Below are 22,279 nucleotides of genomic sequence, written 5' to 3' on the forward strand. Positions count from 1 at the left end.
AAGATAATCAGGGTTGGGCCTGGTCGATACTTGGATGGGAGATTATACCCATGGGGCAGAAAGGCCAGCAGGCTTAAATCATCTGGTTCCCACCAGGCAGCCGTAGCCCTAGGGTCTATTTGCATTGGGGCATGGGCTTCCAGGAGCCACAGCAGTTGCTGCTGGCTTAGGAGAACAGAGTCTGCAGGCAGCGGGTGTTCCAGGGCTTGATTTCCTGTACAGACCTCAAGGAGTGCAGTTCTGTGGGACTGCTGCTTGCATGGAAGAACAGAGCCAGCAGGAAGCAGGAGTTCTGGGGCCTGATCTACTGCACGTACTTCTGGAAATGCAGTTCTGTGGTGCTGCCACTGACTTAGTAAAACAAAGCCTGAGTACAAACAGAGGTCCTGGGCCCAATCTCAGTTCTGTAGTGCTGCTGCTTGGGGAACTGAGCCTGCTGGCTTGGGCCTTCTGTTACCTGTGGACCAATGGGAGCCATAGGACCTACTTACACAAGGGTAGTGGTTTTCCTGGCATTTCTGGGTGAAGGTAGCAGGTCATGTATTAGAGGTGAGTGTGAAGCTCCCAGTTTGTGTGTTTGTGTGTGTGTGTGTGTGTGTGTGTGTGTGTGTGCATGTGTGTGTCTGGCAGCGTGACTTACCACTGAGTAATGGAGCCTGGAGCTGTGTGGGGACTTCAGGTGTGGGGGATCTGTATGTTGAGCTGCAGCTCATTCTTTCCATTCTTCCCATGGGTAGTTGTTTCTCTACTTGAAGATTCAGAGTGGGTTTTCTTTTTGCTTGTTAAGGGACCCCATGGGTGCCTTTTGGAGTCCTCTGCTCTTCCTTTTTTGGGGTAGTTGGTCATGACTAAGAATGTCAACACTCCACCATCTTAATCTCTCCCTGCCATTTCCACTTCATAGTTTAAAGAAAAAAAATAAGCTGGATGCTGGAGGCTCACACCTGTAATCATAGCTACACAGGAGGCTGAGATCAGGAGGAATGCAGTTTGAAACAACCAGGGAAAATAGCTGGCAAGATTCTATCTCAAAAAAACTCATCACAAAAAAAGGGCTGGTGGAGTGGTTCAAGGTGTAGGCCCTGAGTTCAAACCCCAGTACCACAAAAAAGAGAAAGAAAAATAACAGATTGGGATGAGGTAAGAGAAAGAGAAATATGAAAGAATGAGATATGACAGAGAAGGAGGACTTTGGGTAGGAAAATGTGTAGAGTTCAACTTTCAATTTTCTATAAAAGTATGAATATGGAACATTCAAACTTGTTTTAATCAACATAAGAAAGGGACTAAGGTATAAATGAGAATAATGGAGGGGATGAACCAATTCAGTGTATAATATATATAATAGATAATATATAAACACATATGATATATATTATATATATGGAAATGCCACAATGAAACTCCTAATAAATATCATAAACAAACAAAAATATCCTAAAAGGAACCACAAAGGACAGGAAGGTAAAACAAGTCTCATTTGGGGGTTAGTACCAGTGGAAGGGGGAAGGAATAGGGAAAAGGTGAAGGAAGGTTAATATAATTGGAAGTACTATGTGTTCACATGTGAAAATGCAGCAACGAGACCTGTTGAAATTGTTCTAAGAAAGGGATATGGGAAAAAATGAGAAAGATGGGGGGAGTGAATCTAACTAAGATATATATAAGTACTTTTGTAAATGTCACAATGTACTCCTCGTACAACTATAATATGGTAATAAATAAATAAAAGGGAAAAAAGGCATAAGAGGACACTACAGGTGACTTTGAAAACCAGGTGTATGTCATGAAATAATTACCTTTCAGAGACCAAAGAAGGAAGATTTAATTCCTCATGTAAAAGAAAAGTGAAGTACAAAATTTTAAACGATGGTATAAGTACTAGGTAAAGTGGCTTTCAGCACTCTTCTTTGTATAGGTTTACTGAGTTACAGGACACTTTAAATGGTTCTTTCTGTGTTTCTCAGTGCTTGAGCCATTCCAATTTTTAACTTTCTATTGTTTTAATAATAAAATAATGTTCAAATCTTGACTATATAATTTCATATGGGATCAAGAACTCAATATATTATGACTCTCAATTTTCCCAATGAAATTTTTGTATAAGTAACTTAATATCTCTTTATCTTTGCTCTTCTGAAGTTTGACACTAATGTATTCAGGTGTCTATCTTTCTCTACACTGTCTGATATATACTGGACTTTCTATATCTATGAATGCATTCCATTCATCAGTTCTAGAAAATTCTTTGCATTATATCTTCAAATATATTCTTCACTTTCTTTCTATTCTATATTTCAGGTACTCTAGTGTACATACATTTTAGACATTCTCAGTGCATCTGCCAAGTATCTTAGCATCTTTTGTGTATTTCCCATTTTCTTGTCTTTCTAAATGTTGCATTCTGAATACATGTTTCTGATCAACTTGTCAGTTTTCAAATTTTCTGTTTGGTTTCTTTCCTAATCTACAGTTAAACCATCCTTTGTAGTACTTATTGACTTAGATGATTATGCACATTTTTCCTGAAAATGAAGTTTTGTTTTTCTTTTTGTTTTTTCTTTGTTTTTATTTGTTGTGCTGGGTAGGGGTACCTTGTGGCATTTACAAAAGTTCTTACAAAGTATCAAATATATCATACTTGAATTCACTCCCTTCACCGCATTCCTGGAAGAGTTTCAACAGGTATCACTTTTGTATTTATATGCAGGTATACATAGTATTTGTATACTGTTCACCTTCTTACAACATTTTCTCATCTCTTCCCCCCTCCAACTCATACTGACTACCCCCTCACCCTGGGCAGGACCTGTTCTGCCCTCCAGTTTTCTGATTATGTAGAAAAAAAGAGAAAAAGGAGAAGGAAATAAACTTTTGCTTACTTAAGATAAAGATGGCTACACAAGGAGTTTCCTTGTGATATTTCCATGTATATATGTATTATAATCCCAATGGGCTCATCTCTATTTTTCTTCATTTTACCTTATTTCCTTTCTTATGGTGGTTTCAGCCAGTTTTACAATTCTATATTTAGTTTTGTTCTTCTTCAAACACACATGTGGGATAATTTTAAGATCTTTTGAATCTTAGTCATTTTTCAATGTTTGCAAATTATTCAAACATTTCATGCATTAAAAAAAATTCTGTCTTTTATCACCAATATCTAAATTATTTAGGAACCTAATTTGTTGTCTTTATGATTGTTGTTCACACAGCTGTTTTCTTGTACAATTGGTGCTTTATGATTATGAGATATTTTGTTGAATTTAATCATCAGAATCTAGAGGTACCAAGACAGTACATGTTTTCATGCAAAAGATTTTTTTCTGAATTTACTTTTGTCATGTATCACAGAATCCTATAAGTATGGAAGCACTATAAATTAATTTCTAAGACTGAGAGTACTTGACTGTGAAGATATTTTAAATTCAAACTTCATGAAAACATGGCTATTTTCATATTCTCAGAGGAAACTATTTTGCCTATCTGAGCCAATGCAAAGCCACAGAATATTGGCCTACTCTACCCCCTTTAAATGAGAATGTATCAATTTCTGCTCACAAAGCATCTCCATCTTCTATATTGAATTTCTTCTGTCCCTCTGAATTGAGGCATATTGTTTTCTGGCATTGCATATTTTCTATATTCATTGAATATTTATGAAGATATATAATATAAACTTCAATTCTATTATTTGTCAGCATCTCCTTTAAGAAAAGAAATCTTTAACACTGGAGTGTATTGTGGAAGCATTCGTTTTTTCAAATTACAGGATTAACGTAATACTTCTTTGAGTTCTTTTTTTTTTAATCAGTATTGGATATAATTAAAAAAGAACTATAAAACTGAAGTATTCTTTTGTATTCAGATTAAAATTGTAGAATCTTGAAGAACAATTTAAATATTCCTAGGTCTCAGTTTCTATGCCTTTAAAATATGGCTTATTGTTTTTAAATCTTTTTTATTATTTAGCAATAACATGTACCTCCTCCCACAAAAGCTTGTATGTTATTTTAATAAAGGTTCTACAGTTTATAAAAGGAAATAAGCTTATAAAGGAAAAGCAGAATTGTTCTGATCAAAGCAGGGATGGAAAGAATTAGAATCTATACTTTCAATCTCTTCATTCTTTCCTTTGCAGAACTATTATGACTCTGTGCAGCATATTTGGAACACCACTATACTAAGGCCCTTATAATTTTAAGAACGTACAAAAGTAAGAGATAGCTTTTCCTTCCCTTCACAGAAGTATTTTGTCCTAAAGTCATCAAGTGGGCCAGTCAATGAGAACATCTATACTGCGACTGGATAAGGATGCCAAACTATGAGTATCCAGTGTGGGACATGAGAACATGAACAAAATGAGGAAGATTTCTGTGAAGTGTTGCTTGGTGCAGGAAAATTAGAGTCTTTGGAATTAATTACTTTTGGAATAAAAGTATGACTTTTATGGGTTTTGGAGCATGAATGAATGAAACAGAACTCAAGGAAGAGGTTTAGGTTTGTCTTAGAATACAGCCTCAGCATACCAAAGATGTGAAAATGACTCTGATGTGATATAGTAATATCCTTGTAGGGTATGTTAGAGAGAAGCAGAAGAAGTAAGGCTTGCATGTCAACTGATGTATGTTGAGTATTTAAGTCTCAATGAAAAAAGAGAATATTTTCCTGGGCACCAGAGACAGGATAATTTTTTACATTTGGAGAGTAAAGTAAAAAATAAATATTGTAACATAACGAGAGATGGACGTCTCACTGAATGATTGGAGTTAGAAGTACATAACTTCTACATAGAAACAAAGAAATGAACTTCTTTCTATGCCTAATATAGCAATGGATCATGGTACTAAGAAGCATCTGAAGAAGGTGGAAGTGCCCCGATGCTTTGGCCAATGGAAAAATTAATTGGTATATTTCTACTTCACCCATTTACTGGCCCCCAAAGGCTGAGAGAATGACTTTCTCTTATCATTTTCCTCTGGAATAGAATTAACTATGGCCCTTACAGGAAGTGAAGTAAAGAAAATTTGCATACAATGGTTTCTTAAAATTGATGGTATGAATTTATCCAACCTAAACTGTGGTGTCATGGATGTTAGCAGCATTGACCAAAATTTCTATTTTATGACACCAAGGGTTACTTTGTTGTTCATCATATCAATCTACCCTGTGGTGTCATGGATGTCATCAGCATTGACCAAAATTTCTGTGTATTTTATGACACCAAGGGTTACTTTGTTGTTCATCACATCACACCTGAGGTAGTTAAGTACATGTTGTGAAAAGTGAAAGAGATTTTTATGGGCATAAAAGGAAATCTGCATCTGCTAACCCATGATGTTTGTCCCATTTGATACCCTGATCCCCTTAGTAAAGTGAATGACACTATTCAAATTGAAGTGGAGATAAACAAGAGAATTAATTTCATCAAATGTGGTATAGCAATCTGTGTAAGGGGACTGAAGGTCCTAACGTGGGAAACATTGGTGTGTATATCAATAGACAGAGAGAACTCCCTGCTTCCTTATGGCCATATGTTAGGCCACAAAATAAGTAACAACAAATTAAAAAACACCTGAAATCATATCATTTATCTTGTCTTACCACAATGAAACAATAATGCAAATTAAAAATGAAAGAAACTTTATAAACTGTTCAAATTAGTAGAGACTTAACAACATGCTGCTGAACAAACAGTATGTCACTAAAGAAACCAAAAAGAAAAGTTAAAAAGAAACAAATGAAATAGAAACACAACATACCAAAATTTATCAGCTACAGCAAAAACAATACAAAAAGAGAACTAGGTAGCAATAAAACCAACATCAAAAATCAGAATGATTTCAAATAAAGAACAAATATCTCAAGGACACAACAAAGCAAGAGTAAAGAAAGTTTAAAATTAGAATAAGAAATAATAGAAATCAAAACCAATGTAAAGGAATAGACAACAAAAAAGAAAATAAGTGAAACAAAAGTTGTTTTTTGAATAATAAACAAAATTGACAAAACTATAACTGATTTGACTAAGAAAAAAAGAGACAAGATCTTAATAAAAAATTTAAAGTGAAAAAGGAGACATTACAACTGATACCAGAAAAATACAATGGTTCATTACAGCTTATTACTAACAACTCTATTCCTACAAATTGGGAAACACAGAAGAGATGAATTTCCATACTTATAAACCTACTGAAATTGAACCATAAAGACATAGATAAACTAAATAGACAAATAGCTTGTAAATAGAATTCAAATGACCATAACCAAATGAATAGAAAAGCAACATGTAGTTTACACATAAAATGAAATGTTACTCAGACTTGAAAAGCGATTCTGATATATGTTACCACATGGATAAACTTTTTAGACATCATGGTATATGAAATAAGACAAAAAAGGACAAATACTGTATAAATCCACTTATAAGAAAGACATGAAATGGTCAATTTTACAGAGGCAGAATGTACAATGGCCAGTGGCTGAAAGAAGGAAGAATGGATAACTATTATTTAATGTGTATAGAGTTAAAGTTTATAAAGACAAAAAAGTTATAGAAATAGGTGGTTATGATGGCTACATAATATAAGTATACTCAATGCTGCCAAGTGTACAATTGAAAGCGGTAAATTCTGTGCTATATTTATTTTACAATAAAAATCTAAAGGATACCAGAATATATTTTTATGCATTTTACATAAGTTATTCAATTTTTATTGTAAAATTACCTATTTCTTTTCCAAGAATGCCACCATTTCATTTAACTAAGTAGGAACTACAGGTAAAAAGAGTAGAAAATAAGTAACAGAAGTTAAATATTGAATTTTTATTCCTAACAGTTTTTTATTTTATTACTAAATTTCAAATGTTTACACAAGTAATGATGACAGGAGTCAAAGGGGAAAAACCTTTCTGTCCTAATTGGACAGAAAACACGTGCAGATCTGAGGAACTCATGCTTTATTGTTATTCAAACAAACGAGATTCTTATCTCTTTCAGCTGAAGAAAAACTGTATGGAGTAGAAAATACCACCAGGTCATAACAAGTCTTATTTTTTTCCTTTGTGGGCTTCCATACATTTTATGGTACAAAGTATAAGACTTTCTCTTACAATTTAGAAAACATTATAATTACAGGCTTTTAATGGTCTAGCTTCTCTAAAGTCCTGTATTTCAAGAGATTTCTGAGTTTTTTTTTTTTTTAACCAGAAATTGTCTAGATCTAAGGAAACTTATAGAGATCTGAGGACTGAATCTATCAAACAAAACTAGAATTAAACTGAAAGCAATTATTAAAATTTAAAACACATGAATGAGAATGCAATCTATTTAAAATAAGTCACCCTGAATTTTATCATTCTAAATATTTATTCATGTGTTTATGATTAATATATGGACTACTTGTTGAAAAGTCATTCAAATAGCAATAATCTTTAATTGAATAACATATTTTCCCACATTTCTGCAGTGAATAAGCCTTACTTGAGAATCTGTAACACAAAAACAGAATCAAAGCCAAGGTAGCACAATTACTACAATGATTTGTTTAAAGATGCTAGGCTTAGAGTAAGAAATAAGGTAGCATTTTCCCTTGTCATTTAATTTTGATATTGATTTATATCACAACCACCCACCTATTTGCTTTAGGTTATACTATTCAATTGTGATCTCTTTTTTTTTTTTTTTTGGCAGTACTGGGTTTAAATTCAGGGCTTTGTGCTTGCTTGGCAGCCTCTTTACCACTTGGGATATGCCTTCAACCCAGTTTTGATTTGTTCCTTGCTTTTTAGAGTTTTTTTGAAATACAAGACTAACATATTTCAATGTGATCACATGAAACTTCATACCTAGGGTTTCAGGTTTCACACTGCCACTAATCTTTTTTCTTTTCATAGTTTAAAACTCAAAATCCAATTTATTTTGTCAATATAACACTGTTCATTTTATGTATTTCTTGTTGAGTGTATTTTAATTGTGGCTTTTCAGGGAACTGGTTTATTTCAACTAAGTTACTGTAATTATTGATGTAAAATAGTTCCAAATATATCCTTATCAATTGTTTATTAAAAATTTAATTTACATAGTCATCTTCCTAATCCTTTCCTTACCACCTTCCCCCTTCCGCCAGTGCCAACCACCCCCTCTTTTGTAGAAGAAAAAACATAAAACAGAAACATGACAGTTTTGCTAGTTTGAGATAAAGATAGCTACACAGGGAGTTTTCTGGTGATATTTCCATGCATATATGTATTTATTACAATCCCAATTGGTTCATCTTTTCCAGTCCTCTTCACTCCACCATAGTCCACTTCTCATGGTGGCCCTAGCCAGTTTAATATTTCTATATTCATTACTGTACCATGAGCACATGAACCACATTCAAGTTTTTAGTGTCCTTCCCTTGTCCTATTCCTCATGTACACGGCCACCCCTTAGTATAACCCATACTCCATAACATTGCTGCATTTGTTTTAGGTCTATAATCCTCATTTGAGGGAAAACATGTTCTCTTGGCTTTCTGAGCCTGAATAACTTCACTTAAGATGATGTTTCCCCAGTTCCAACCATTTACCTGTGAATGACAAAATTTCATTCTTCTTTGTGGGTGAATAAAATTCCATTGTGTATAAATATCACATTTTCCTAATCCATTCATCCTGTAGTGGGGCATCCTGGCTGTTTCCATAGCTTAGGCATTATGAATAGTGTTGCAATAAACATGGGTGTGCAGGTGCCTTTGTTGTAACGTGACTTACAGTCCTTTGAATATATCCCTAGGTGTAGTTTAGCTGGATGATATGGCAGATCAATGCTTAGTTTTTAAGGAGCCTCCATACTGTTTTCCATAGTGGTTGTACTAGCTTACATTCCCACTAGCAGTATATGAGGGTTCCTTTGTCCCACATCCTTGCCAACATTTGTTGTTGGTGGTGTTTTGTATGATCGCTATTCTAACAGGAGTGAGGTAAAATCTTAGTGTGGTTTTCATTTGCATTTCCTTTATGGCCAGGGATAGGCACATTTTTTCATGTTTTATTAGCCATATGGACTTCTTCCTTTGAAATATTCTTTTCAGTTCAGTTGCCAATTTCTTCTTCTTCTTCTTCTTTTTAGTTGCCCATTTCTTTATTGGGTGATTGATTTTTTCAGAGTTTAGTTTTTTGAGCTCCCTGCATATTCTGGTTATCAGTCCCTTGTCTGATACATAGCTAGCAAAATTTTTCTCATATTCTTTGGTCAGCCTCTTTAATTTAGAAACCATTTTTTGTTGTTGTTCAGAAGCTGTTAATTTCATGTAGTCTCATTCATCCATCCTTTCCCTTAGTTGCTGAGCAGCTTGAGTTCTACTGAGGAAGTCCTTGCATATACCTATTTTTTCTGTGTATTCCCTGCTATTTCCTGCACTAACTAACTTAAGTTTTCAGATTTGATATTAGGGTCCTTAATCCACTTTGAGTTGATACTTTTACAAGGTGACAAACGGATCAAGTTCGAATTTTCCCAGCAGCATTTGTTGAAAAGGCTGTCTTTTCTCCATTGTATGTTTTTGGCACCTTTGCCAAAAATTAGATGGGTGTAGCTACATGAATTCATATCTTGGTCCTCTATTCTGTTCCAATGGTCTTCAGATCTGTTTTTGTGCCAGTACCATGCTGATTTTACTGCTATGGCTCTGTAGTATAATTTGAAGTCGGGTATTGTGATACTTCTAGTGTTGCTCTTTTTCCTCAGTATCGCCTTGGCTATTTGCAGTCTTTTGTGTTTCCAAATGAATTTAAGTGTTGATTTTTCAATCTTTGTGATGAACATCATTGGGATTTTGATGGGACTTGTGTTGAACATGTAGATTGCTTTTGGTAGTATAGCCATTTTTACTATGTTGATTTTGCCAATCCATGAGCATGGGAGATCTTTCCACCTTCTGTAGTCTTCTTCAATTTCTTTCTTCAGTTGTTTGTAGTTTTCCTTGTAGCAGTCATTCACATCCTTTGTTAAGTTTATTTTTAGGTTTTTGATTTTTTTTTCCCAAGGCTATTCTAAATGGAATTGCTTTCTTATATTCTTTCTCAGTCTGTCCATTGTTAGTGTATAGAAAGGCTACTTTGCATCCTGCTACTTTGTTGAAGCTGTTTATGGTGTCTAGGGTTTTTGGGGTTGAGTTTTTCAGGTCTTTTAGGTATAAGATCATGTCATCTGTGAATAGGGATAGTTTGACTATTCTTTATCAATTTATATTCCTTTTATTTCTTATTTCTGCCTCAACCTTTTAAAATCCATCACTGTTGAGGGAGTATCAAATAGGAATAGTCACAATTATCTGTAAAGTTTATTAAAATCTCCCTTTAATAGCATGTCTGCATGTGGTTGTCTTTTCTTCTTAGACCTCAAGAAGACTCTGAATTTTTTTTAATATTTAAGATACAGCACTTACTGGATTGGTAACACATTATAGAATGGCACACTTAAAGTAACATAAATTTCATTAAACATTCTAAAAAACAAAAATCAAGAGCACTAGACACAGGCTTGAAGAAATAAAGTAGCATATATCTTTCATTATTGTATTTTGCAAGATCCTAAAATATTTTACTCAAAAAATAATGTGATGGCTGTACTGTATTGAAATTGTTAGAAAATAATTTGAGGGAGAATTTCAAAGGTGAAGTGTGTTATGTCACTGTATATTATCCATATTGAGGTTTTCATACCATTACTACAAAATGCTTTATATCATGTGACTTTGGCAGCTGTGCTTTATATAATGTGTGTTGAATCCTTGCATTATATAACATTTTGGTTTAGGCATATTATCAAGGTATCATCATGTTTACCATGTGCATAAATTCTTAATGACTATAACACATAATCAAATAGCTATGGCTTACTCACTCACATATAGCTTTATTTATTATAAAAGAGCAATTACAGTGTCTAATTTCAGACATACATATAAGAATATTTCATCCTATCTTTTTGTCACTACTTTTTGGGAATTAGTACTTTTCTAGTAGACATAACTTTTTTTATCAAATAAATAATGCTATAAGAAGTAATATTTAAGCATTATTTCTTCAGCAATGACCACTTTACTTGACACAGAATTTCCAGTTAAATCACATAAACTTAAAAATTTCCAGTTTTGTGCCCAGTTTAGTTGAAACAAAAATTATTGACTTGTATACTTATGCCAAAAAAAGACAAAAGAAGCATCACCTATGTTTGTCTAATAAGTTTCCACTTATTTCATAGTGCTCTTGTGGTTTTCCTGTATTTTGACTTAAAAGAGATTTTGTGTGTGTGTGTGTGTGTGTGCGTGCGTGCACATAAGTTATGACTATTTCAATGCTATGTGGGTGCAAGAAAGTTGAAAAACTATGAGAAGTCAAGCAAATTGTTATATTGTGTATTTTTACATAAACCCAAAGATTTTATTTACTTACGCAGAAATGTCTCAAAAATCCAACATATGATTCTGGTATTAAATGCATTCACAAAACTTGCCTGAAGTTGACTTTCCACTATCTTTCAAAAAGTGACTCTGACATCCTTTTCTTCCTACAATCAAACCTTGCACTCTCCTTATTTCTTTCTATTTTGGCAAGTTAAAAAAATTCATTATTTTATGTTTTATGTACAAAACATCTTTACTTTCAAAGTGTTCTGCATTATTAACTACTTTTTCATTATTAAGTTTTTTTTTTTTTGGCAATTGTCTTTATTCAGTTAACAATACTCAAAATATTTTCTCACTTAAAAATGTTTTGCTCAATGATAAGACTTTCACTATCCAATGAAAGTTGTTAATTGAGGACACATATAATTTTCCTATGCTCCAATTAAATCATCTTGGGCATATTTGCAGTCACAAATATATCTGGTCTATGTAGACATCCACTCCTAAACTAATGTCATATTCTTCATGTAGAAGGACTGATGAGCGCTTGATTTTCTGCCAGCTAAAGATCTAAAATAAGTTGCCTTCAAAATCAATACTCTCAATTTTCAACTCTCACAAATGAAATAATGAATAATCTTACAACTTGCCATTCAATTCTACTTTTATTATGATTTTTGTTTTATTTGTGCAACATATGATCTTCAACTATTCTACTGCCAGATAAATGTTCACGTTATTCCAACATTTTTGCTACTACAAATGATTCAAATAAGATGCTTACACAGACATACTTAATGCTTCTTATATTACTGAATTTTTTATAAACAATGTGAGATTACTAAATGCAATACTAAATGTATTGTTTTTCAGTAAATACAAAATAAAGTTTTTAGCAAATCACATTACTAAGCAATGTGAATTGTAACCATTCCCAAACCACTTGATTTTATGCTACTTAAATTTCTGCTAATCACTTACACTAACTAACAGACAAAAAAATTTCATCATTTCAAATTGCAGTTTTCTGCCCAATGATGAGATTGGACACTTAGATTTAAGTAATTAGGCATATGAATTCCCTCTCAAGAAGATGTTTTGTTCAACATTTTTGCCCATTTTTCTATTGAGTTCTTAACTATTTCCTTATCAATTTGTGGAAACCTTCCTATACTAATGAAATTGCTTCCTCCCTGTCAAATGTGTTTCAAATATACTCTTCTGGTATGTATTTTATGTTTTGATTTTGCTTATAGTGATCGTTTTGTCATACAGATTTTTTAAATGCCCACATTGAAAAATGTGCCTGTCTTCTTTAGTGTATTTTCTAGGTTTCTTGAGATCTTCAACTTGAGGTTATGAAAGCATTTTGAACTTTTTTTTATGTGTTTCTGTCTTTGCATATGTGTTTGTGCATTTGATGTTAAATTATTTGAAGTAAGGGATACATTTTTTTCTTTTCTACAGATGTATAGTCAATTATGCAATCACCAAATACTAAATAAACCACTCTTTTACCAAGAACTTCAAATGTGTCCAAAATCACATCCTAGGTTCCCAGACATATTTTAAATTTTTTGATTCTCCAGATTGCTTTAATCATCTGACTGTATTTGATATTAGTAGGTTTATGGAAAATTTTCTTATCTGTTGGGATAAATCCTCTCTCAGGAAGACTTTCACATATTTATCCATCCATATGGAATTCAGTTATTGAGAAAAGTAAAAAGAGAAAAGTCACAACATCATAACAAGATTCTAAAAGGACTTACATTTATATGTTAATTTGAGAAAGGTTAATCTTTTTATGACTTTAAGTCCTTTTGTAAAATATTTTACCATAGGTATGTATTAATGTTATTAAAAGTTAATATTTTTATCTGAAATGTTAGTTCCATATTACTACTTAGAAAATGCGGAATGTTATTCCTATTTTTAATTGTCAGTGCATACTTGGTAAATAGAAGCTTTTTCATTGTCTTTCCTTGTCTTACACTTTATGTTTCACTGATTGCTCTTTGAATTCAGATTTTCTTACTGAATCAAGTTTCCTCATTACTTTCTGAGTGGGCCTATGGAGTGACTTTTTTACACTTGACAGATATCATTTTACTACTTCTGCCAATGGGTTGTGAGCAGAAGTGACAGAGACAGTTAAAAATTACTGCAGATTGTGAAGATATTTCTTCTCTTTGATTTGAGATAGCAGAATGCCAGAAGATAAAATCAACTTAGTATACTGATTCATTCCCCATAGGGCAACTGTCCAAGAGAGTTACCCAACCTCTATCAAGTTTGATTGAGTAAAAAATAAATTTTTATGTATTAATATTCTGACATTTGGGGAAGGTTTTTTGATATGTTAATTGTTTTATTTTTACCACCACAGCTTCGGCTTGACCTATTCTAATGAATATAGACAAGTTTGATGTGTCTATTAACCACTCAAGTGAATATACTTGTTGAGAAGGTTTTTTTATTGTTTATTCATTTATTTATATCTGCATACATTGTTTGGGCCATGTGCACTGGGTAGCAATTTGTGTGAGTACAGTGAAACAAATACATTAATATGCAACAACTTACATGAAGCTCATTTAGTACTTACAGATAAATGTCAAATGAAAAAAATGAAACCTAAGATCCATTTTGAGTCAGTCCCCACCTCAAGGCTCACAAACCCTACTCAGAGAAGAAAGAATTTTGACCACACAGGCCACACTTGCACCTTAGCTGAGGGACCCCAAAAAGCACATACCAGGCTACATGCCTCAGGTGCAACAAGACTCACTAGGGTAAAGCTTTGAAGGACATCCTGGCTCAAGAGGAGGTAAGAACAAAGCACTGGCTTTCTAGGCAGTTCCTCCCTAGCTCAGGATATTATGTTCTCTAAGTGAGATAAGAATAAGGCACAGCTGTTTCAAGCAGTTTTTCTCTATGTCAGAATATTGCATTTCCAGCACAATTTACAGTTATTCTGAGATCTACATGTAGGAAAGTGTTGGGAGAACTAGGTCAGTCTAAGGCCACCAGGTAAATGGTCATTCAATGTTGAGGGAATACTGAAGAGTCCTTTTATATATAATCATCAAGTTCAGTCTACAAGTAAAAGTTTTACTTTAAAAGAAAAACTGAAAAAAGATCTGTGGATTGATGGTTTCTAAGTCTTTACAGTGCTTGACATCAGCAAGGGGATTAGTACAGAAAAATGACAGAATTCCAAGGACCAAACTCAGATCCCTAATTCTCTTTTCATGTCTGTTTAATCAGGTGTTAAACAGATTGTTGAGATGTTTCATTTTATGAGAAATTTTTTTAAGTTTAAGTTTCCATATTTTTTTTTGAGACAGGCCTTTGTTGTGTAGCCCATGCTGGCCTAGAATTCACTAGATAGCCTGGCTTGGGCCTTGAACTTGCAATACTCCTGCCTTAGCTTCCTGAGTGTCATGTCTGACTTCCTTTTGGTCCTACCTCAAAACTATCTTTCTGTTGTTCAGTGTGTTTTGTTATATTTTTATGTTTTCTATTCTTCTATTTACTAAGTAGTTTTCACTATTTGATATATATCCATGTTAATTTATAAAAATAATAAATGATTAGTATGAGAAGCAAAATATTATAATTCAAGAATATTTACAAGGACAATAATCTTTCCAAAAACTTTCTCTTGCATGCTTTTATGTTATTTAAATGTTAGTTATCATTACTAACTTTTCTTCTTGGCTATTTACACTGAAATGTACACACGAGTAATCAGGGTTTTTTTGTTAGTAGGTCTATTTTTACCAAAAAGAAAAATACATGCTCATTAATTACCAACTTCTTCTTGTACCTTATAAAATATTTTCCTACTCCAATTCTTATGCATACACATATATACTTACACGGATATACAGCATATTTTAATGTAACCTTTTAATTGCTATTCCTTTTTGTTTACCTTCCTTATCTTGTCCTCCACCTGTATTTGTGATCTATTGCTGTACAAAAAATTCCTCCAAAATTAGCAAACATATAAAAGAAAATATTCAGGAATCATTTATTTATTTCACAGTATCTGTGAGTCAGGAATTCAGGATTAATTTAGATGGGTGTTTCTGGCTCAGTTCCTCAAAAAGTTGCATTCTAGCTGTTAACTGAGCTTGTGTTCTCAGATGAAGGATAGACTGCGGGAAGATAGGCTTCTTTGCTCATTCAGTTTGTGGTAATTATTTCAACTGCTTATTAGCTATTGGCTGGATAAATTTGCTCCTTTGCCTTGTGGGTCTTTCAATAGATTGCCTGAATGTCCTCTAGGCGTGGTAGTTGAATTTCCAAGGGGAAAAAAACACAATGAAAGAGAGATCTTGATGTAGTAGCACATAGTATCATTCCAGCACTTTGGAGGATGAAGAAGGAGGAAAGGAGAGGGAGAGGGACAGAGAGAGAGAGACAGAGAGAGAGAGACAGAGAGAGAGAGACAGAGACAGAGACAGAGAAAGACAAAGACAGAGAGAGTCACTTTGGTCATATAATATTAGTAACATAAACCAAACCTGTTACAGTGTATGAAGGGACCATACACAGGGTCTGCCTGTGAATTGAATACCACAGGCAGAGATTTACTGGATATCATCTTAAATTCTGGATGTCATATCATTCCAATACACTCTGCAAAGTGCCACTTTTCTCTAATTTATACTTGTGTAAGAAAGGTTATTTGTAATTTTGTGATGTTGTAATGATATCATATGGCTGCAACAAAACACCACAAATTGGGTAAATTATAAAAACAGAAATTTATTTCTCACAGTTATTGAGAGGCTGGAATCTAAGATGAAGGTGCTGGAAGATTAATTTTGTGTTCCAAGATGCTGCTTTCTTTCTGTGTTCTCCCCAGAAGGAGAATGCTGTGTTCGCACATGACAGAAGATCATATGTTTGATACATTCTCAGAACCTTTGTAAATATTACAATATACCCCCAGCCAGCACAACAACAAAAAAATGATCAGATGACAGCCTGACACTACTTCTGCAAGCATTTTTAAACTAAGATTAATTCATTCATTAGGGCAGAACCCTCATGATGTAAGTGTCTTTCTTTAGGCCCCATCTCCCAACAATGTTTCATTGAGGATTAAGACTCTAAAACATAAATGGGAAAGAGGGGTACATTCAGAATGCTGCATATGTACTTCTGCTTCACAAAAAACATGTAGCATCCATTATATTGGTAATATATCTCTACACCATATTGCAAATTTTTTAAATGGAGATCCCACAGTTAAACATTTATAGCTCTAATTCATTCTATTTACTTGCTTCATGATGTTAGTATTAGCTCTTCTTTGAAGGTATGGTAAGAATTCAGCTAAAAATCTTGAATTTTCTTTTTTGGGGGACTATTGCTGCTTTAATTTCATTACCTGTTATAGATCTGTTTAGGGGTTAATACCTTCTTGGTTCAGTTTTGAATGGTCCTCAAGGTTTTCCAACTTATTGGAATAGAGGTTCTCAAAGTAGTCTCTGATGATTCTCTGGATTTCCATGGTATTTGTTATTATCTCCCCTTTTTGGTTTCTGATTTTCCTAATTTGGGTCTTTTCCCCCTCATTTTAGTCAGATTTCCTAGGGCTCATCAATCTTGTTAATTTTTTCAAATAACTAGCTTCTTGTTTTGTCGATTCTTTGTTTGTTTGTTTTTTTTTTTTTGGTCTCTGTTTCATTAATTTGAACTCTTATTTTTAATATTTCTCTCCTTCTGCTGATTTGGGGTTTTGCTTGCTCTTGCCTTTCTAGGAGTTTGAGATGTAGCATTAGCTCATTTACTTGAGATCTTTCTGTCATTTTAATATAAGCACTCATGGCTATAAACTTTCCGCTTAGGAGCACTTTTGCAGTGTCCGATAGGTTCTGGTAGGTTTTGTTTCCATTTTCATTAGCTTCTAGGAAACTTTTTATTTCTTCTATTATTTCTGTTATGACCCACTGATCATTGAGTAATGTATTATTCAGCCTCCAATTATTTATATATTTTCTGCTGTTGTTTTTGTTGTTGAGTTCTAGTTTTAATGCATTGTGATAAGATAGTATGCAGGGAGTTATTTCAATTTTCTTATATTTGCTGAGGCTTGCTTTGTGTCCTAAGACATGATCTACTTTGGAGAAAGTTCCCTGGACTGCTGAGAAGAATGTATATTTTGTTGTTGTTGGATGAAATATTCTATAGACATCAATTAGGTCCACTTGATTTATGGTGTCATTTAGTTCCAGGATTTCTTTGGATGGCCTATCTATTGGTGATAGGGGGTATTAAGGTCTCCCACTACCACTGTGTTGGAGTCTATATGTGCTTTTAAGTTCTTTAGTGTATGTTTGATGAAATTGGGTGCATTGACATTGGGTGCATACAGTTTGATAATTGTTATTACTTTTTGATGTATTGCACTTTTTGTTAGCATGAAGTGTCCTTTTTTTTGATGGTTTGAAGCTATTATTTTAATTGGAGTGTTATATTTGAAATAATACAGTTGCTCTTGAACTTATGAAATGTTCATTGTTGTTGTTTATACATGTATAGTGTGCAATATATCATTGCTTGTGAAATACATAAAGTGTAGACAGTGAATGGAATTGGTTAATGTATGCTTGTTGTTTGATGCATAATTAACATTGTTAGACTTTTCTAAATGATTCAATCTGTATTTAACAAAATGACGGAGGATTTTATCAGAACTATACTACTTACATGTGTTGACAACCCTCAGAGAACAAATGAGCCAAAAATTTCCACTGTGATTGTCCTACTCTATGTAGTAGGAAATTACCTTATGAATCACTAATCTTTCATTTCACAGACGAATATTGACAGCCTAATACATGACAAGTTCTATTGTTAGCCATGATGACTTAATTCAGTCCTTATACATCTGCATACATGTGGTGAGTTTCTGAAGTGTCCTTCCTTATCCCGTTTGACCAATGTAAGTTTGAAGTCTACTTTGTCTGATATAAGTATTGCTACTCCTGCCTGTTTTCAGGGACCTTTGGCTTGGTAAATCTTCTTCCAGCCTTTCGCCCTAAGCTAGTGTTTATTTCTGTCAATAAGATGGGTCTCTTGTAAACAACAGATTGTCAAATGTTCATTTTTCATCCAGTTTGCTGAACAGTGTTTTTGATGGGGGAGTTGAGTCCATTAACATTCATTGTTAATATTGATAGGTATGTTGTGATTCTTGCCATTTAGTTGTCTTTGTTGTTTAAGGATTTGATTGTGTGAAGTCAAACCAGTGTTACTCTCTGCTTGTCTTTTTTCTCCTGTGGTTTGATGCTTCCCATCTTCTCATGGTTTTGTTTTCTTTCATCTTCTGTGTGCAGAATTCCTTGTAGAATCTTCTGTAGTGGTGGCTTGGTGGTCATACACTGTTTTAGTTTCTGTTTATTGTGAAAAATTTTTATTGCTCTGTCAATTTTTAATGATAGTTTTGCTGGATAGAGTATCCTAGGGTTGAAGTTATTTTCATTCAGTGCCTGAGATACCTCACTTGATGCCCTTCTTGCTTTTAAGGTTTTCCATTGTGAAGCCTGCTGTTATTTTGATGGGTTTACCTTTATATGTTATTCGTTTTTATTCTCTTTACAGCCTTCAATATTCTTTCTCTGTTCTCTATGCTTGTTTTGATGATGATATGCCCTGCGGAGGTTCTTTTTTGGTCACATCTGTTTGGTGTCCTGGAGGCTTCCTGTACCTGAGCAGGCAAAACTTTCTTGAGATTTGGGAAATTTTGTTATTATTTTATTGAATATGTTATATATCCCTTTTGTTTTCACTTCTTTTTCTTCTTCACTGCTCATGATTCTCAGGTTTGGTCTTTTGATGGAGTTGCTGAGCTCTTGCATATTCCTTTCATAGCTCTTGAGTTGTTTCACTAAGATTTCTTGTTTTTCTTTTATTTCTATTTTATTTTCAAGTTCTGAGATTCTTTCTTCTACTTGTCCTGGTCTCCTGGAGTGGCCTTCCACTGTGTTTTTTGTTTGACTATAGGGACTTTTAATTTCCAGGATTTCTGTTTGATCCTTTCTTCTGAGGTTTTCTAAATCTGTGATCAGGTCTTCTTTTATATTTTGTGTGGTCCTTTCTAATTCCTGTATCTCTCTTTCTATAGTGTCCATGGCTTCACTTTGGTGTTTGTTGAGGTCCTCTCTGAGTTCCCTTATTTATTTTTTGTCATCTCATGTTCTTTGGTTTTTGTGTCTTGAAATTTCTTGAGTGCATCTTGTACATTCTGGTTAGCCATGTCTAACACCTTCTCCATGACTTTCTTAGAGATTTCTTCCCAGATTTCTTCTTTGAGGATTTTTTATGTGGGCATCACTGCATTCCTTAGTTGTATTTATGATTGTTTTGTTGCAGTCAGGGACTGGGTATACATTTTCTTCATTTTCCATTGAATTTTGTACTGAATAATTTTTTGAGGAAAGTGGTCTCCATCCCTTATTCTTCTTCCCATCACTCTACTTGGTGCTATATGACTAAATTTTTGGTGTGCTATTGGGTGGATTTGATTGTTTGATTTCTTTCCCTGATGTAATTTTCGTGTTGTGGCTGCCTTGGTTTTCAACTACATTGATGTGCTGTATCTGACCATGATCTGGGGGTGTAATTTAGCATTAACAAGTTCACAGGCTCAATGCCAGACCAGTTGTTAACATATTCTATAGAAAACCCCATGATGATAATATCTATAAACAGAGTGTGTGTGTGGGGAAAGGTTGTTAGAATAGTTATAGATTATGGAGAATTGGTAAAGGTGACTCTAAAAAAAGGTGAGTGGTAGAAAAAGGAGTGGGTGAGTGGGTTGAGTGTTATGGGGATGGCTGTGTTACGTGGCCCTTGTGTGTTTGGGTGTATTTTTGTTGTTGTAGTGGAGGGTATTTGTGTCAGGGATCAAAGGGGACAGTTTGTAGAGTAGGCTAGTCAACATGTGGTGAGTGTGTAGGAGGGAGGTGTAGTGTTGTGACAGGTTAGGGGAGGATGGGAAGGAAAGGTAATAATAGGGGAAAGAGTGGATGAGAAGGGGCAGAAAGAGTAGTTGGATGGAAGAACAAAGGACTATAGTACAGGAAAAGGAGGGAGAGTGAAGAGGATGAGAATGGGGATAAGAGAGTAGTGATTATAGAGTTAACAATACAGGAATAAAAAAAGAAAAAGAAAAAAGATACACGATTAAAAAAAACAGATTAAGAAATTTGGCTCAGTTCAGTCTGTTAATAAAAGTTCTGAAGTTATTCCTTAGTTGTCCAATCCTAGTATTCGTTTTCAAGCAGAAGCTCTGATGTGGTCTCACTAGGTAACAGGCTTGTGAGTGGTATTTGGACCTCTGTCCACAAGATTAGTTGGAGTTATTAAGTGAGGTAAGATTGGCACCTCAAGCAGGGTGGTCAGCACTATTTTCAGCAGGTGGCAGCTGGGGTGTTCTTCAGCTGCAAGTATGATTGGTCAGCAAACCCCCATCAAGGTAGGAGAGTTTAGTCTTGAGTGCTGCCCTTTGTCCTGGATATCAGCTCTGGGATCCACCTCCTGCCCTGCTTTGGGAGGTTAGTTTCCTTCTAGTAGCCTTTATTACTCTCCTGATCTCTGATGGGTGCCAGCAGCAACTCTAGTTGATTGGCTTGTCAGCCCACCTCCACTATCAGTCTTTGCTGCTTTATGGCACATCACTGAGAGCTCAGTTCTTTGCCACATCCCTGACAGTTCAGCAGTGAGAGATTGGCTATTTGCTCACCCACCCATTCTCCAGGACAGCTTCAGCAGTGTTCTCCCCCCACCACCAATGCTGGTGTTAGATTACAGTTTGCTGTTTATGGCTTTCAGTTTTGCTGGGGTGAGGGGTTCAGTCTGCCCAGGGGCTGAGCTGGATTATTTTCCTGGGTTGGGGGGGTTTGGTAGGGAAGTCGTGCATAGTGCATGATGCTCACCTGTATCTTCCACAGTTTCATTAAGGCAGGTTTGGAGCCAGCTGTTGGGGAGAAATGGTGTCATTCAGTGTGGCATAGGGAGGCTTTCCATGCTCTAGGGGCCCAGGATGTGACAGGGTTTGATTCTGATTGAAGCTCTGTTTCCTGCTTGTTGGGAGAAGAATGAAAAAGGATAAAAAAAAGAAGGAAAACAGAAGCAGCTGGGGTCTTTTTTCCAGGGCCGGAACTGGACACACCTTGCTGGCTGGGCTTGGCAGGATTTTCGTGACTGTTAAGTCCAATTAAAGGCTGATTCAAGGTTCAGTCTTTGAATTTTATCTTCACCTAATGTGGTGGTAGTTATTATTTTGGCTAAGAGCAATCATAATTACCTAAGTGTGGCTCCAGTGTCTGAAGGAGGTTTCTGAAGTCACAATGCTTAAGAGACCTGATTCCCCACCATAGCCACCATTTTTTCCTCCAAAACAATACAATTTTAAAACTGTCAAATTCTACCCTATGACACAGTTAATCTTCTCCTAGCAGTGTAACAAACTGAAATGTGGTAAAAAGGAAAGGGCAAACATAAAGTAATGTCCATTGTAGTACTGTTCAAGATTAGGACCTGGGCTTCCCTAAAACACATATCAGATAACTAATAAGTGAGGATTAACATGAACTGATGGGGCAAAAGTTACTAGGCGTTGTTCATGGTAAAAAATACAGATTTCAAGAGGACATGAAAAGTAGAAAGATATCCCATTTTCTCATGAATTGAACTGATCAATATTGTTTAAAATATCCACACTACTCAAAGTTACCTATAGATTCAATGTAATACTTATCCAAATACCAATGACATAAATTGCAGAGCTGGAAAAAAATAATCCCAACATTATATGGGACTTCAGAGAATACCAAACAGACAATACTATCTTAAGCAAA

The 22,279-nt window shown here is 34.6% G+C and overlaps 1 pseudogene; it reads left to right on the forward strand.

Moving 5' to 3' along the window:
- Positions 1-4,833: 4,833 nt before the first annotated feature.
- LOC109675492 (small ribosomal subunit protein eS4, X isoform-like) overlaps positions 4,834-22,279 on the forward strand; it is a 38,979-nt pseudogene continuing 21,533 nt past the window's right edge.

This window comes from Castor canadensis, chromosome X, assembly GCF_047511655.1.
Source record: "Castor canadensis chromosome X, mCasCan1.hap1v2, whole genome shotgun sequence".
In the NCBI taxonomy this organism is placed as follows: Eukaryota; Metazoa; Chordata; class Mammalia; order Rodentia; family Castoridae; genus Castor; species Castor canadensis.